Source organism: Notamacropus eugenii, chromosome 6 (assembly GCF_028372415.1).
Source record: "Notamacropus eugenii isolate mMacEug1 chromosome 6, mMacEug1.pri_v2, whole genome shotgun sequence".
In the NCBI taxonomy this organism is placed as follows: domain Eukaryota; kingdom Metazoa; phylum Chordata; class Mammalia; order Diprotodontia; family Macropodidae; genus Notamacropus; species Notamacropus eugenii.
Window position 1 is genome coordinate 92,917,498 of NC_092877.1, and position 17,659 is coordinate 92,935,156.

Genomic DNA, 17,659 nt, shown 5'->3' on the forward strand with positions numbered 1-17,659 from the left:
TCACATCTATGAAGCTCAGTGTCAGCAGTAACTGCATATTCAGTCTACACTCTTCCCTCTTGGATCTATTGAAAATGCAGAAAGGATTATCTCAGGAGTTGTCTGTCCAGTAAACGTGAGCTCAGCTGGTTTACAAATGTTCTCAGATCTACGTGGAGTCCTTTGTCCACACATATACCTTTATTTATCTTTCTGGTAGGGTTTCTCCAGTCCACACATTCTCCCATCCTCACAGACGCCTGTTGTGTAGTATCCTATTCCTCAGAACGTCATGTATTGAGGGTACAATGGCCTGGAAAGCTCAGAAGAGGAAACTATAAAAAAGTGTTGCTATAGGTTCTGAAAAACATGCTTTTCTGTGGGAAACTTCTATCATAATAACTGCATTATATAGTGCTTTTAAGATTTACAAAGTGTTTTACAAATATGATCTCATTTTAACACCACAAAATGTTTTGAGGTAGGCTTATTGTTCTATAGATGATGAAACAGGCTGGGAGGTTACATTTTTATTTTACTTGCGTCCTGCAGAATAGTATGAGGGTTATGAAACCTTTGTATTTGCCTCTTTTGTAAATTTACAACTTCAAGAGAAGAATATATGGAGAATCATGTTTACTGTATATAAGATATTGCAACTCCAAAGAGCTTTACAGACAAATTAATGAAGTGTGAAATTTTAAAATGAAAGTTGTAGCCACAAGCAAGATTTCACTACTTAGATTTTCAAGTTCATGGTCAAGGACTACTTTCAGTGGTAATAATGAATGTAGCCTAAATACCTGATATGCAGAAAAGAAAAAAAAATCTTTGGGAATTGCAAAAGTGGTGTATCATTCTAAAAGTCAAAAATTTGACTTCAAAATATATTCCTACTGATAAGAGGCTAGCAATCAAATGCATAACAATTTCCAGGGATCCAGTTTTATGGATTTTGATTATAAAGTGAAGAATCACTTAAAATGTAGTCACTTCTCATACTATACTTCTTAAGCAATCATGCTCTTTTCATTCCATTTGTCATTTACTTTGAAACTTTGAAAGATCCATGATGTAACTGACATAGGCATTCCATCCACGGAAGCAGATCTGGACCCCTCCACACATTCTTATTTTTTGTGATTCTCTTGTCATGGTTACTATAGAGAGAGGAGGCAAGACACAGCAGATAGAGAGCTGGTTTGGGGGTCAAGAAGTCATGTGTATAGGTCCTGCCTCTGACACATCCTGGCTGTGTGACTCTGGGCCTGTCATTTGAGATCTCAGTGCCCGGAACAATTCCCTAAGACCATAACTTGTAGAGAAAGTACCAATCTACCCTGGCAAAGAGAACTTCTTCAACCTGGAGTCCTCTCTGCCAGTGAAATCACACAGCCAGTTTCTATCCCCTAATTATCTGTTTTTCTGAGCCTTTCAAGTCAGTAACATTCAGGGTGCAGATCTTGGCAATCTGGGTCTTGACATTTTGACGATCAGTTGCTAAATAGATGGGATATCCAGGATTTATTCCTTTGGCACTTTCTATTTCTTCAGTAATCCTTTCTGGATTTAAATGTGTTTGGCTCACTTTACTCTGAGCCATCAACATTGAACAAGGATGTCCTGTCTTCCTTACATCTAATGCAAAATTTCCACTTGTCTAAATTATGCGTGTGCTCTGTGCTTTACCCTTATTAAATGAAGACCTTTAACAGCATATTTCCAATTCAAAGTAAAATGTATTCAAGAAAAGTTCCTCTTGGGTGTTGGTGCATACATTTACAGGTTTAATGAGCAGAGTTCAACACAGGGTGGGCATTAAAGCAGTATACCTCGATGGAAATGTTCTCTCCTGCTGACAATATAACTATCTGTTATTACTGGGTTTAGTTCACAAAGATGTTTTAAACAGCATAGTATAATGGAAAGTGCACTGGAGGTGGGATCATATGATTTGGTTTTCAAATCCTAGTTCTGCCACTGATTTTTGTGACATTGTACCAGTCACTTGGTCCTCTCTAGGCTTCAATTCTGTCATCTGTACAATAAAGGAGTTGAACTATGGGACCTCTAAGGTCATTTCCAACTATGAAAGCTCTGTTCCTAACCTCAATTTTAAGTGAACAACATGTTTAGCTATAAAATAGGAACTTTCTACCAGTAAGAACTATTTTGGCAGCATATTTTTCAAGGGTGAAAGAACGATCACTGGGGCTTGGAAAATACTAGGGGTGTTGAGGTCAGAGAACCATAATGTTGAGGTTTGAGGCATACCAACACTCCAGATCCTGCCTGAATGAATTAGACTCAAGCTTCCTTTCAGCTAAAGTACAACAAAGTTTATTAAAGATTGGCCATATTGGGCATTAACAAGTGGACCACATTGAATCAGCTACACAGAATCAGAGCTGGATTGAATCTGAGCACCTTCATGAACTCAAGATGGAACTTATATACAGAAAGACTGGGGCAGGGATCTGGGGGTGGTCTAGTAGTCTGGGGTGATGGAAGAAAGGATTTAGGGAAGGTCTTGAGGAGGAGTCCAAAGAGGATCTTAATGGGACTGGGGTACCTGATCAAGGGTGGGAAAAGGCTGGAGGCAATAGGGAGGACTGGGGTGAGAAGCAGGTGGGACAGTCCAGAGGTAACAGATAATGGAGGGCCAGGCTAGGCTAAGGGTTACAGATTTGGATATGAAGATTCAAGGAGAGTTCCAGGAGGTTCCCAGAGTCTGTACCCCATTAGGGGTACAGGGTTATGTACCACAGATTGTGCTCTATTTTGAAGTCAATTACCCTACTAAGTGAAATCAGGTTAAGTGAAGACCCTTCTGGAGTGAATTCCCCCTCAGGCATGACCCCCACCCTTCCTGCCAAAGCTAAAATAACTAAGTATCCCCCTTAGGCAAATAAAATGCTCCAGGATGGAGAACCACAAAAGTTTCAGTCACGTGACCTGATGTACCCTTCCCCTTCACCACTGCCATATCAGCATTCTTCCTTTAAATTCCACAATTGGTAACAAAAATCCTCATTGGTGAGCAACGATCCTTTCTGTGTTCTTTGTCTCTGGGGTAGATTCCCGCGCTTACATTGTATGCCTGAATTCCCAGCCAATGGGAAGAGAGGCTAGTGGGCTTCCCAAGTTAGGACTATATAATGCTGTACTCTGCTCCGCTCAAGTGCAATCCCTTGCTGACACCACCCATGGTCTCACAAGAAGTGCCCCTTCTCATGAGATTGTAATTAATTTCTTTTTGCCTTCTACCTTGAGAATCCTCTGAGTTTAATTTAAGTAAGGATTGTTGTATCCCACACTACTCTCCCCTACCAAGTACCCAGAATTTTATAAACAATGGAAATAACCAAAAATTTTATCTGGCCATGAGTGGATTTAGAAAAAAAAAAGATTTTTATTTCACATTTAAAAAGATCAGTGACTTGGCCCCCAAACAGAGCCTAGCCCAAACGTACGTAATGCTAATTACATAAGTCTTTATAATCATCCTGATTCAAATTTCGGGCGTTGAACCCCAATGGTTAGCATTCTAGGATTCACTAAATCCCACCCCTTGATTACATCTTCATTTACTTTATTCTTTAAAGGAGTACTCTTAGTCCCCTCTCCTTTTGTCTACATCAGATAGCATGATTAAAGGAGTTTTCAATTGCTAAGAGAACTGACAAAAGAGTGAGTAAGAAGATTCCAATCCAGGTGTGTTCATCCTTCATTGCAGAGGAAGATGATGCCACCAGAGAAATAATTACATTACTTGCACTTGACTTTATTTTGAGTGAGAGAGGGCTATGCAGGTCATCCAATGACCAGATATGCATCAGGATAGCTAGAGATGACCCAGGATGAGGCAATTGAGGTTGTGACTTGCCCAAGGTCACACAGCTAGTGTCAAGTGTCTGAGATGAGATTTGAACTCAGATCCTCCTGACTCCTGCTCTATCCACTGCACCACATAGCTGTCCCAACCTAGGATATCAATAATGAAGGTGAGTTTTATGGCTCTAATCCTTATCCTTTGTATCCTTTGGTACTCAGGGAGAGACCTTTTAGATACGCTGATTTTCAAGCAGCCAACCTCCCCCACTGCTCTCTGTACAAGCAATTTTTGTCTCCGATGTTGGCTATCAGTATGAATTATAACTTTATATAATTTCTATGGACACAAAATTCAATCATACCTTACAGCTATATCTTGCTTTCTTACTGTTAACCTGAAAATTTGGTTAAGAAAGGCAACAGGCTAAATGCATACATTTTATGATTTAATTAATTAATTGATCAATTCCCCATAAAGAAAACAGTTACATAATGCATTATGGAGCCAGAAATGTTCTGGCTACCCAGTGCAGAAATCTTCTGGCTTATATACATTTTGCCGTGAGAAAGGAACTCTCCTAACTGAGCAAATCATAAATTCAGTGAGACAGGACAATTAACAAAGCAATGTTGGTCAGGCCTTGGGATTCCAGGCTGGATAAACATACGTCTCGGTGATAAGGAAATCCCACCAGTAGTGAGTGGCAGGCTTCCTGCCCTAAACAGATAACTGACATAGGAAAGGGTAAACAAAGTTCAATAGAAATTATGACCTAAGATGTCTATATTTTCTTTACCATTAACATGCCATAACATAGTATATGTCTACAAATATTAAGATATGGACAACATCCCATTATTCAAGATAGTGTCTTAGGTTAAAGGTCTCTTAAGGAATGTAGAGTCAGCCTTGGCTGGCTTTGTTGATATAGGAGGAGGCACCCTCTGAGTTTACTTCAGAGAGAACAAAGAGATTATTCCAAAATTTTATATTAAACATTATCATTACTATTAGGTGTCAAAAAGTATTGCTTACTAATCTGCTTCTGAGAATGGGTTTTAAAAAAACACATTATCAAAAGCAGTTCTCTACGTTCTAAAATCATACTTCATGACATCTCTTTTAGGTGATCAAATTTCAAAATGTCACGGGAGTTGATTTGAAAAAAAGTTTTGCCAGACATGAATCATCTCTCTCATTTATACTTAAAATTATTTCACCAAAATGGTGGAGGCCAGCACAAGGGGAACACACACTAAGTTAATGATTTGTTTTTTTCCAGAAGTATTATAACTAGATATATTCCCCCCTTACCCCAAATGCCACCCCCCCTTAGAATGTAAGTTCCTTGGAAACAGGACTTGTTTCACTTTTTGTACTTGCAGCCCTATTATCTTAGCACATACAAGGTGCTTAATAAATGCCTGTTGACTTGATTGGACTTGAACATTTCTCTATAATTTATTCTGTACCATGTCGATTGAACAAAACTGAATAAGGGAGCTGTTATTTTCATTTTTTCTTGAATTCTTCAAACAACCTGTTCAATTAGTCTTCTGCATAATTACATGGGTCTTTTTTTCCATTACAATAAATGACTCCAACCTGTATTAGTAGTTTTATTAACGGTACCTCCAATAACATGACTAGCATCTATAATCAAAACAGTTTGGGCACAGGGGCTGGGTGTAGAGGGACCAAATCCTGTATTCTGCATTTAAATGTACTTACCTTGACCTAGATCACAGAACACTTTTCTCCCCAAGAGCTATCAGACAAAAAGAAATAAGATTTTGTCATCACTATAGTCACTGCTGATTCATTTGACAGACCTGCCTGTTCTATTGGTCTCAAAGAGATTAGATACTGAAAATGAATACTTTTGAGAATTTCTTATAAAACATCACAAAGTACAAGGTGCAGGCACTTGGGGTAATTCTGAGATTCTCTTCCTTGACCCAGCATTCACCCCAGGACCTTTAAAACTAGAGAGATTATGCATGGCTTTCCTCTTTCTCTTTTCACAGATTCCAGAAGGGAGCAGGTATTTCTCCCCAGGATTCCCATAGTTTTTATTACAACAATCATCTCTTCTCTTTTAATGGCAGTAAGATACAAAATCAAACTTCTCCTTGTTTATCCTCTAGTTTTTGGAGGATAAAATTATCACTAAGTCAAATTATCATTGTCAAGTCAAGAACTTATTAGCTACTCTGTTTTTGGCAGAGAGCTCCAGAAAGTCTAGATAACTGAAATTATCTTCATAACTACTATGTCATGTGCCCTATCACTACAATATGATGCCTCAACACCAGGCTTACAATCTGTTTCCCAAACTCTACATTTATTCCTTTTTTTGGTCAGGCATGGTCTAGTACCTCTATAGAAAACGCTCAAGTCTAGTAGAAATAAAAAATACAAATACTGCACACTCAATACAAGTCATTACTCCATTAACTATTCTACATAATGGGAGAGATTTTCAGTTTTTGTGAGTTTTTTTAAAAAAATACTTTTGGGTGTTTGCATTTTAACTTTAAGCAAGTATAACCCTAAGTAATTTACAACCAGTTATCACCTTTTAATGACTTGACAACTGTACTCAATTTGATTTCTTTAGTTTCAGTGACCCCATAGCCATGCTCACTTTTCTTTCAGCCTTGAACCAATCTTCTGTTGGTTTCACCAAAGCACCCTACCTATCAATTTTCTTTGCCTTTTAATTTTTTCACGTACATTTTCTTTCCTACCTTTCTCTTGCCTTGCAAACTACTTTTTCCTTATCCTCCTAAAGTTTATTCTTCAAATTCTGCTTTCTAATCTTTCTTGGTCTCTCTTAATACTTTTCTATCCTTTTTAAATTTCCTTAGTCCTGCTCCTCTTTCAATTTGGGAGAAAAATTAGAAATTGGTCTAGTATGTGGGTCTGGAGATTGTTCTCTAGATCTTTTTCATTTTCTCCTAAATTTTACCAAATTTCTCTTCCATAAATTCAGCCTCTGATTTACTTCCATTGTCCATTACTTTCAACTTATCTACATGATTCCCTTTTTCTTATTCAGCTTCTCCTTCTCTTTTCTCCCACTCTTTCTTTATTAAAAGATAAGAATTCAAATCCCACCTCTGACCCTTCCTGCATTAATTCCCATACTGATGAAATCATGGATCTGAACCTCCCTTAAATGTACGAGGTCCTGGAGGTATAGAGATATTAACACAAAATAGAAAAAAATCTCTGCCCTCAGGGAGTTTACAATCAAATAGGAATTGTCCCTCAATCTATGATTGCTGGAATTGACTTTGATTCCACTTTAACCTAAGGTTAGATTGATAGAAAAAAACCATATTTTCAGTCTCTATTAGCCTTCTAGCTTTCCCTTGCATCAAGATGTGGGAAACAAAAGGAAGAATTCTGTTTCCATAGGATTAAAACTTCTTCCAGATTTGAGTGATAGCAATCAGATAAGTCAGAGGTGACTGGTTCTAATCAAGTTGTGAACTAGCAGAACCAGGCTTCTGATCAGATAAAAATTCAGAAGCTTGTGTGCATTCAGAGCTGTTTGAAGGAGAACCTATCAGGGAGGAGAACATGAAGGGGGATGTTCAGCAAGTTGCATCTAGCCAATGGAGAGCAAGATACAATATTCAAATCTAGATGAATTATAAAAAGATTTTTGTAACTAGCTTAACATGTGCTTGCTTCTGACCCTTTTTCAGAAGGGGTAGAGGTCAAGTCACTCATCAGATGATGATGTGAAATAAAAATCTTTTTTTTTCTAAATTCACTCAAGGCTAGGTGGAATTCTTGGTAAGACAATTATTTCTCTTTTTTTTTTTAATTTTTTATTTAACTTTTAACATTTATTTTCACACAATTTTGGGTTACTAATTTTCTCCCCTTTTATCCCCTCCCCCCCCCAGACCCAAGCTTTCTAATTGCCCCTGTGACCTATCTGCTCTCTCCTCTATCCTCCCTCCCTGCCCTTGTCTCCATCTTCTCTTTTGTCCTGTAGGGCCAAATAGCTTTCTTGACCCCTTAACCTGCATTTCTTGTTACCCAGTGGTAAGAACATTACATTTGGTCCTAATACTTTGAGTTCCAACTTCTTTGGCTCCCTCCCTCTCCACCCCTTCCCCTTGGAAGACAGGCAATTCAATATAGGCCATATCTGTTTAGTTTTGCAAATGATTTCCATACTAGTTGTATTGTATAGGACTAACTATATTTCCCTCCATCCTATCCCGTCCCCCATTACTTCTATTTTCTTATGGTCCTTTCCCTCCCCATGAGTGTTGACCTCGTATTACATTCTCCTCCCCTCCCCTCCCCTCTATCCTGCCCCCCACCCTGCTTGTGCCCCTGTCCCCCACTCTCCTGTATTATGAGATAGGTTTTCCTATCAAAATGAGTGTGCATTATATTCTTTCCTTTAGTGGAATGTGATGAGAGTAGACCTCATGTTTTTCTCTTGCCTCCCCTCTTTATCCAACCACTAATAAGTCTTTTGCTTGCCTCTTTTATGAGAGATAATTTGCCCCATATAACTTCTCCCTTTCTCCTCCCAATATTTCTCTCTCACTGCTTGATTTCATTTTTTTTTAAAGATATGATCCCATCCTCTTCAATTCACTCTGTGCACTCTGTCTCTATGTGTGTGTGCGTGTGTGCATGTGTGTGTGTGTGTACTCCCACCCAGTACCCAGATACTGAAATGTTTCAAGAGTTACAAATATTGTCTTTCCATGTAGGAATGTAAACAGTTCAACTTTAGTAAGTCCCTTATGACTTCTCTTTGCTATTCACCTTTTCATGCTTCTCTTCATTCTTGTGTTTGAAAGTCAAATTTTCTTTCCATCTCTGGTCTTTTCATCAGGAAAATTTGAAAGTCCTTTATTTCATTGAAAGACCATTTTTTCTCCTGAAGTATTATACTCAGTTTTGCTGGGTAGGTGATTCTTGGCTTCAGTCCTAGTTCCTTTGACTTCTGGAATATCCTATTCCATTCCCTTCTATCCCTCAATGTAGAGGGTGCCAGATCTTTTGCTATCCTGATTGTGTTTCCCCAATACTTGAATTGTTTCTTTCTAGCTGCTTGCAATATTTTCTCTTTCACCTGGGAATTCTGGAATTTGGCCACAATGCTCCTAGGAGTTTCTCTTTTTGGATCTCTTTCATGCAGTGTTCTGCGGATTCCTTGAATATTTATTTTGCTTTCTGGTTCTAGAATCTCAGGGCAGTTTTCCTTGATAATTTCCTGGAAGATGATGTCTAGGCTCTTCTTTTGATCATGGTTTTCAGGTAGTCCCAGAATTTTTACATTGTCTCTCCTGATTCTATTTTCCAGGTCAGTTGTTTTTCCAATAACATATTTCACATTATCTTCCATTTTTCGAATCTGCGCGGTATGTTCTAAGATATCTGTCTTTCTCATAAAGTCCTTAGTGTCCATCTGTACCATTCCAGTTTTGAAAGATCTATTTTCTTCAGTGAGCTTTTGAATCTCCTTTTCCATTTGGTTAATTCTGCTTTTGAAAGCATTCTTCTCCTCATTGGCCCCTTGCACCTCCCTTGCCAACTGAGTTAGGCTAGTTCTCAAGGTGCCAATTTCTTCAAGATTTTTTTGGTTCTCCTTTAGCAGGGAGCTGATCTGCTTTTCATGCTTCTCCCTCATCCCTCTCATTTCCCTTCCCAGTCTTTCCTCCACCTCTCTAACTTGATTTTCAAAATTCCTCTTGAGCTCATCCATGGCCCGAGCCCATTGGGTGGGCTGGGACACAGAATCCTCGATTTCTGTGTCTTTGCCTGATGGCAAGCATTGTTTCTCCCCATCAGAAAGGAAGGGAGGAAGTGTCTTTTCTCCGAGAAAATACCCTTCAATAGTTTTATTTCTTTTGCCTTTCCTGGGCATTCTCCCCAACCAGTGACCTGATCTCTGAATGTTCTCCTCACACCCACCTCACCTCCTGGTCCTCCCAGCCAACGTTTGGGGACTGAGATTCAAATGCTGCTTCCCGCCTTAGGGTTTTTGGTGGGGGCAGGGCTGCTATTCAGTGTGAGAATTAAGTTCAGGTGGTCAGGGGAAGGGCCGCCTCTCTGGTTCAGTTCCCTCTGGGGGTTTATGCGCAGACCTTCCACAATGGATCCAGGCTCCCGCCCGCTTGGGGAGCCCCTGTCTGCAGCCGCCTCTCAGCTTCTATTTCCCGGGGGGCCCGAGCCATGGGGGCACCCCACTCCCCTCTCAACCCGCCAAAGAGACTCTCTCACCTACCCCCGTCAGTCACCTGTTGGTGGGGGGGCTTGTGCCACCCCTGGAGATCCCGTCTCTGGAGCCTTCTCAGATCTGTGCCTCTCGGAGCCGAGGCCGCCGCAGGTCTGGGCTGGGCTCCGCGTCTGCAGCGCGAGGGACCTTTTGCGAGAGGTTTGCAGGTCCCTCTGTGGGTGGGGGGACCCATGTGGCCGCTGGAGATCCCATCCCCGTAGCCCTCTCGGATCTTTTCCTCATGGTGTCATGGCTGCGGCAGGGCTGCCCTCTGCTCCCCGTCCTGGCACCCAGTCCACGGCGCGAAGGACCCCCGGCGAGAGGTTTGCAGGTCTCTCGGGAACAGAAATCTCCCTTGCTCCAATATTCCGTGGTCTCTGGGTACAGAATTCGCCCTGGGTTGGTCCCCTCTAGCCGTTCTGTGGGTTGTGGGTTCGGAGCTATGTGTACGTGCGTCTTTCTCGACAATTATTTCTAACAAAGATTTTTTTGTCAAATAAAGCTAACCACCCCCTTCATTTCTGCTTTACTTCCTTGCTTTTCCCAGGAAGGTACAACTATTCCAAAGAGAAAAGAGTTACAGGTGAAGAGATGACCCCAAGAGAGGAAATAATAATTTTAAACAATAGCTAAATATAAAAGGCTTCAAAGACACATAGCCAACGAACTATTATAATTTTCCTATTAAATGTGGACTGTTCTGGGATACGTAATGACTACAGAAGCAATTTCAGAAAGCTTCTAGAGAGAAAAGTCATATAAATGTAAGGAACCATGGCTATGAAGTATTAACATGATACTGAATTACTGCACATCATATTTCCAATGGGCAATTTACAATCTGTTCATTTTGATGAATTCAGCAGCAGGGAATTTGAATCCCTGCATCTGTAATTTCTGTCTCTCTTTAGAAATTTATGATGAAATTCTACACATAAATAATGTGTTAAGGTAGAATGAATATAAGTCTTCACTCTGGCCAAACAGCTCCGTTATACTCCAAGGGGCAATAATGAATGGGAAGTAAAGAAAAGTCATGGGAGATAATGAATTGGAATACCAATAACCTTTGCAAAGTACAAAAGAGGTCTGTAATTTACCCAGTATTGCCAAAACCATTTGCTTCCTATAATAAAGTATAAAATGGATTCCACCATTTGCGGCCAAGACAGCATAATGAGTTAGCATTTTTCTTAACCCATGAAGCATCTGTGAGCCTCTATTGCTTGTCAAAATTTGGGTTGTTGTGGTTTGGGGTGCTGGGAACCCTGAAGTACAAGGGTACATGGGGTCTGCCTCAAAAGAATTCAACCACTCAAGCCTTCTTTCATTCAAAGTTTCATTCAAAGGTTTATTTGTCACTCCAGGAGAAGTAGACTAGATTCTAAATGAATCTGAACAAGGAAAAACAGTGAGAAGATCTGGATAGGATTAAGGAGTGTTAAATAGCCTGAGGTGGTCCAGGTGCAGACAATGAAAGGAGTTAAGTGATTGGAGAGTCACAGTGATTCTGAGATAGGCCAGATGCCTCAGGTGAACCACTATTGTGAGAAAGTTCAGGGGATGGGTTGTATGTGGGAAAGTTCAGGGCTTCTTAGGGGTCTAGGTCCAATTGACCCATCATTGTTTCCATCAATGTCAATAAAAGACAAAGCTCTAACTTGCTCTGTTTATAGCTTTGATGGTAACATGACAATGAAGTAGTCCCTGCTGATATATTTTATAGTGCCTGATACTATGACCTGGTCATTAAAATACGAGAAATAAATGTTAACCAAACATAAAGAATATGAAATTTCTTTTTTTCCCCTATTTTAAAGCTATTCAATCAATTAATTTATCTGCAGTGAGGAATGCAATGACTACTTCACATTTTCTAAAGGGAAGTGAGGCTTGAAGAAGTTTTGTCTTTGCTCTTAAATGACTACCAGTCTGCTACTCAACTGGTCTTCATCTATTGAGATCACTATTAATATTGAAGCTGGTCAGTGATTAGCAGGAAATTAATGCTAAGCAGGAGTGATAAACACCAAATATGATGAAATAACCTAACAGGTTCATTGCTTTTGAAAGCATCATTGAAGGCCTTCATATCTTGGATTGATGTATAATCTTATTTCTTCCTCAAAGTAGCCGTAATGTTATACGATAAGGTTGAAATTGAAATCACACTGAAAGTTAAAATAAAAGAGAAAGACTACTGTTTCCTAGCCCAACGTTCTCTGTAGCAAAATGGCGCTTTACTTGTCATTAACACTCATTTCAGTGAAGATAGAAATAACTGTTCAAATGAATATGCATGTTATGGAATATCGTCTCCCCATATGAAACAATGAAATAAGGAATTAGAGAAATAGAGAGAGATTCACAGAGGCAGAGTAGAGAGAGAGCTGGTCTCAGAGACAGAGTACGGCCAAGTTCTGGACTCTGACTCATAGCGGCTGTATGACTCTGTGCAAGTTGTTTAACCTCTTAGTGCTCTAGGCAATTCCCTCATACAAGTTAAAGAGGAGGTGCTAATACGTATTGGTAGAGAGGGGTTCCTCACCTTGGAGTCCCCAAGACCAGTAAAACACAGGTCCGATTACTACCCCTGTGTGAAGAAGTAAGTGAACTTTAGTGAATTCCATTCAGCAGGTCATCTTTATAAGATGTCCTAAAAGTGGTTACTCCTCTACTTCAATTAAACAAATATTTATTGAACACTTATTTGCTAAAGGATAGGAGTACAGTGCCAAAACCAAAATAATCTCTGTCCATAAGGACTTGACATCCTACTTGAGGGAAACAGCATTTACACTGATGAGTATATACAAAATAAAACATTATGATTGCAAAAGGAAGAGAGAGGTAGCAGCTAGGGGACTGACAAAAGTCTTTCTTGTGTAGGAGAACAACCTGAACATGAAGAGACTTAGGGATTCCAGGAGAAGTGAGGCAAGAATGTATCCGAGACATGGAAAATCAATTGTGTAAATTGTGTTCTTTTGAAGAAGACCACTACATCAGAGAAGTGATGACATGACTTGTACTTGACTTTGTTTTGAGTGAGGGAGGGCTGTGCAAGGTCACCAACCTTACTTTTTCCTCCTGTGCTATCTGGATCCAGTGACCAGACATTCATCAGGATGACTGGAGATGACCCAGGAATAAATGGAATTGTGTAAATGGATAGAGGTGGAGGCTGGATTAGAGTAGATAGTGTTTGAAGGGGAGTTAAATGAAACAAGATTGAAAAGGTAGATGAGGGTCCAATTGCAAAGTACCTAAAATGTCAGGCTATGGAGTTTTATAGTTTATCCTGGAGGCAAAAGGGAACCATTGAATATTGTTGAAGATGGAGATGACATCATGATACAATTTAAAGAACATTCCCTGTCTCTGGAGTCAGGGCACCTGGGGTCAGAGCTTGCATCTGACACTATCTGCATAAGTCATTTGACATCATGGAGTCTCAGTTTCCTCCTCTGTAAAAATAAACTGGAGAAGGAAATGGGAAACCATTTCAGTATCTTTACCAAGAAAATCCCAAATAGGATCTTGAAGAGTCAGACACGACTGCAACGACTGAATGACAAGAAAATGAAGAGTTGGATCAAATGGCTTCTGAGATCCTTTCCAGACGTAGATTTAGGAACCATGAACATTGTCAGATAAACATTTTAGGAATATCAGTTTGGCAGCACGGTGTAGTTCAATGGTGTCAAGCTCAAATAGAAATGGGAGCCACTAATCCATACCTAAGGATCTCTTTAGGCTCTATAGTGACAGTTAAAAAATGTAAGGTGGTCTTTGTTTTATTGTATATTTATTTTGTGAAATATTTCCCAATTACATCTTCATCTGGCTCAGACCACACTTAGGAGTATTGCAAGCTACATAGTCCATGTCTGATACCTCTGGTATAGTTGATAGCTGACTTCAAACTGGGATTCAGCTCTTGCCTCTAACATAGACAATCTGTGCAATCTTAGGATGGTCTCTTAATCTTGGGTGCTCTAGGCAACTCCCTAAGACTATAAATTGCAAAGAAGACATCACCTTGTATTGGTAGGAGTCTGTTCACCAAGGAATTTCAGTGAAATCACAGGACCAGTCTCTATCTGGGACTCATGCTTGGAAGTTAGAGCCTATTTCAATCACTGAGGGAAGTATTTTTTGTAAAGAAGCATTGTAACTACTTATCAAAGAAAAAACATACGTATAAATAAAATACCCTGGTCAATAGATTGGGGAGGAGCCAAGATGGCAGAGTAGAAAGATTCACATATGCTAGCTCCAAACCCACAGCCCATAAAATATCTGTAAAAGAACTCCCAACAAATTCTGGAGCAGCAGAAGGCACAGAACAACAGAGTGGAGGAGATTTCTGTTTCAGAGAGCCCTGAAAAACCAACAAAAGGTCCGTGGCACCCCGGACCTGGAGCTGAGCCCAGCCCTGCCTTGGCCGCGCAGCACCATGAGGAGCAGATCCCAGCAGGCTTTCAGGGACAGAATTTCTAGCAGCCACATGGGTCGCTCCACCCACGGGTGCCAGGGGTGAGTGAGAGAGTCTTTTTGGCTTGCCGGGAGGGGAGCAGGGTGTCTCCATAACTCAGGCCCCCTCGGGAGGCAGCAGTGGAGGTGGCAGCAGACCAGGGCTCCCCAAGCAGGCAGGAGCTAGGATCTATTGTTGAAGGTCTCCACATAAATCCCCTGAGGGAACTGAGCCTTGTGTGGTGGCCCTACTCCCACCTGAGCACCTGAACTTAATCTCAAACTGAATAGCAGCCCCGCCCCCACCCAAAGCCCTGAGGCTGGGAAGCAGAATTTGAATCTCAGACCCCAAGCGCTGGCTGGGAGTATCTGGAGGCAAAGTGGGTGTGAAGAGGACATTCAGAAGTCAAGTCACTGGCTGGGAAAATGCCCAGAAAAGGGAAAAAAAATAAGACTATAGAAGGTTACTTTCTTGGTGAACAGATATTTCCTCCCTTCCTTTCTGATGAGGAAGAACAATGCCTACCATCAGGGAAAGACATAGAAGTCAAGGCTTCTGTATCCCAGCCCACTCAATGGGCTCAGGCCATGGAGGAGGTCAAAAAGGATTTTGAAAACCAAGTTAGAGAGGTGGAGGAAAAGCTGGGAAGAGAAATGAGAGAGATGCAAGACAAGCATAAAAAGCAGGTCAACACCTTGCTAAAGGAGACCCCAAAAAATGCTGAAGAAAATAACACCTTGAAAAATAGGCTAACTCAATTGGCAAACGAGGTTCAAAATGCCAATGAGGAGAAGAATGCTTTCAAAAGCAGAATTAGCCAAATGGAAAAGGAGGTTCAAAAGCTCACTGAAGAAAATAGTTCTTTCAAAATTAGAATGGAACACATAGAGGCTAATGACTTTATGAGAAACCAAGAAATCACAAAACAAAACCAAAAGAATGAAAAAATGGAAGATAATGTGAAATATCTCATTGGAAAAACAACTGACCTGGAAAATAGATCCAGGAGAGACAATTTAAAAGTTATGGGACTGCCTGAAAGCCATGATCAAAAAAGAGCCTAGACATCATCTTTCATGAAATTATTAAGGAAAACTGCCCTAATATTCTAGAACCAGAGGGCAAAATAAGTATTCAAGGAATTCACCGATCACCTCCTGAAAGAGATCCAAAAAGAGAAACTCTTAGGAACATTGTGGCCAAATTCCAGAGTTCCCTGTTCAAGGAGAAAATATTGCAAGCAGCTAGAAAGAAACAATTCAAGTATTGTGGAAATACAATCAGGATAACACAAGATCTAGCAGCTTCTACCTTAAGGGATCGAAGGGCATGGAATATGATATTCCAGAAGTCAAAGGAACTAGGACTAAAACCTAGAATCACCTACCCAGCAAAACTGAGTATAATACTTCAGGGGAAAAACTGGTCTTTCAATGAAATAGAGGATTTTCAAGCATTCTTGATGAAAAGACCAGAGCTGAAAAGAAAATTTGACTTTCAAACACAAGAATGAAGAGAAGCATGAAAAGGTAAACAGCAAAGAGAAGTCATAAGGGACTCACTAAAGTTGAACTGTTTACATTCCTACATGGAAAGACAATATTTGTAACTCTTGAAACTTTTCAGTATCTGGGTACTGGGTGGGATTACACACACACACACACACACACACACACGCACGCACGCACACACACACAGAGACAGAATACACAGAGTGAATCGAAGAGGATGGGATCATATCTTAAAAAAATGAAATTAAGCAGTGAGAGAGAAATATATTGGGAGGAGAAAGGGAGAAATGGAATGGGGTAAATTATCTCTCATAAAAGAGGCAAGCAAAAGACTTTTTAGTGGAGGGAAAAAGAGGGGAGGTGAGAGAAAAACATGAAAGTTTACTCTCATCACATTCCACTAAAGGAAGGAATAAAATGCACACTCATTTTAGTATGAAAACCTATCTTACAATACAGGAAAGTGGGGGAGAAGGGGATAAGCAGGGGGGGGGGGTGATGGAAGGGAGGGCATTGGGAAGAGGGAGCAATTTGAGGTCAACACTCTTGGGGAGGGACAGGTTCAAAAGAGAGAATAGAAGCAATGGGGGGCAGGATAGGATGGAGGGAAATATAGTTAGTCTTATACAACACGACTATTATGGAAGTAATTTGCAAAACTACACAGATATGGACTATATGGAATTGCTTGCCTTCCAAAGGGAAGGGGTGGGGAGGGAGGGAGGAAGAGAAGTTGGAACTCAAAATTTTAGGAACAACTGTTGAGTACTGTTCTTGCTACTAGGAAATAAGAAATACAGGTAAAGGGGTATAGAAAGTTATTTGGCCCTACAGGACAAAAGAGAAGAAGGGGACAAGGGCAGAGAGGGATGATAGAAGAGAGGGCAGATTAGTGATAGGGGCAATTAGAATGCTCGGTGTTTTGGGGCGGGGGAGGGGACAAATGGGGAGAAAATTTGGAACCCAAAATTTTGTGAAAATGAATGTTAAAAGTTAAATAAATAAATTAAAAATAAAATAAAATAAAATACCCTGTATTTTAGGCACATATCTGCCAGAAACAATCTTTTTTCCATTTAACATTATTATAAATCTAAGTATTTCTATATTAGAGAGATAAATGTTCAAACTGACATTTTCCAAAAGAGAAAAGTATGGAAAAGGTTTTAGACTGGAGGAATATTATTTTTAAATATATTCAGTTGAAAGAAAACGTTGTTTTTAAAAATATGCTTCCACACAAGTTAACAAAGTATTGCTATTATGTGGCATAGAAATGCCTTTGTAAGGTGGGACATTTCTTTGCAACAGTGCTAAACAAAAGTGCATATGGTCTGTATTTAAATAGAACTATAGGGAAATATTACTTACTAACCCACTTATTCATCCTTCTCCTTCCTTCTGCCTGATATCTTACCGATACAACAGGAAAACCAATGACTAGTTCCTCTGTATGTCTCTCTCCATTCCTCACCTCTAATCCTAGTTAGTTTGTGGGGTCTTTTATTTTCATAGGTACTATATAATGAAAGAATTGAAAGGAATTTGAAAAAACAGTCATCTATCCATATAAACCAAAGATAAAGAAAGGATTGCTG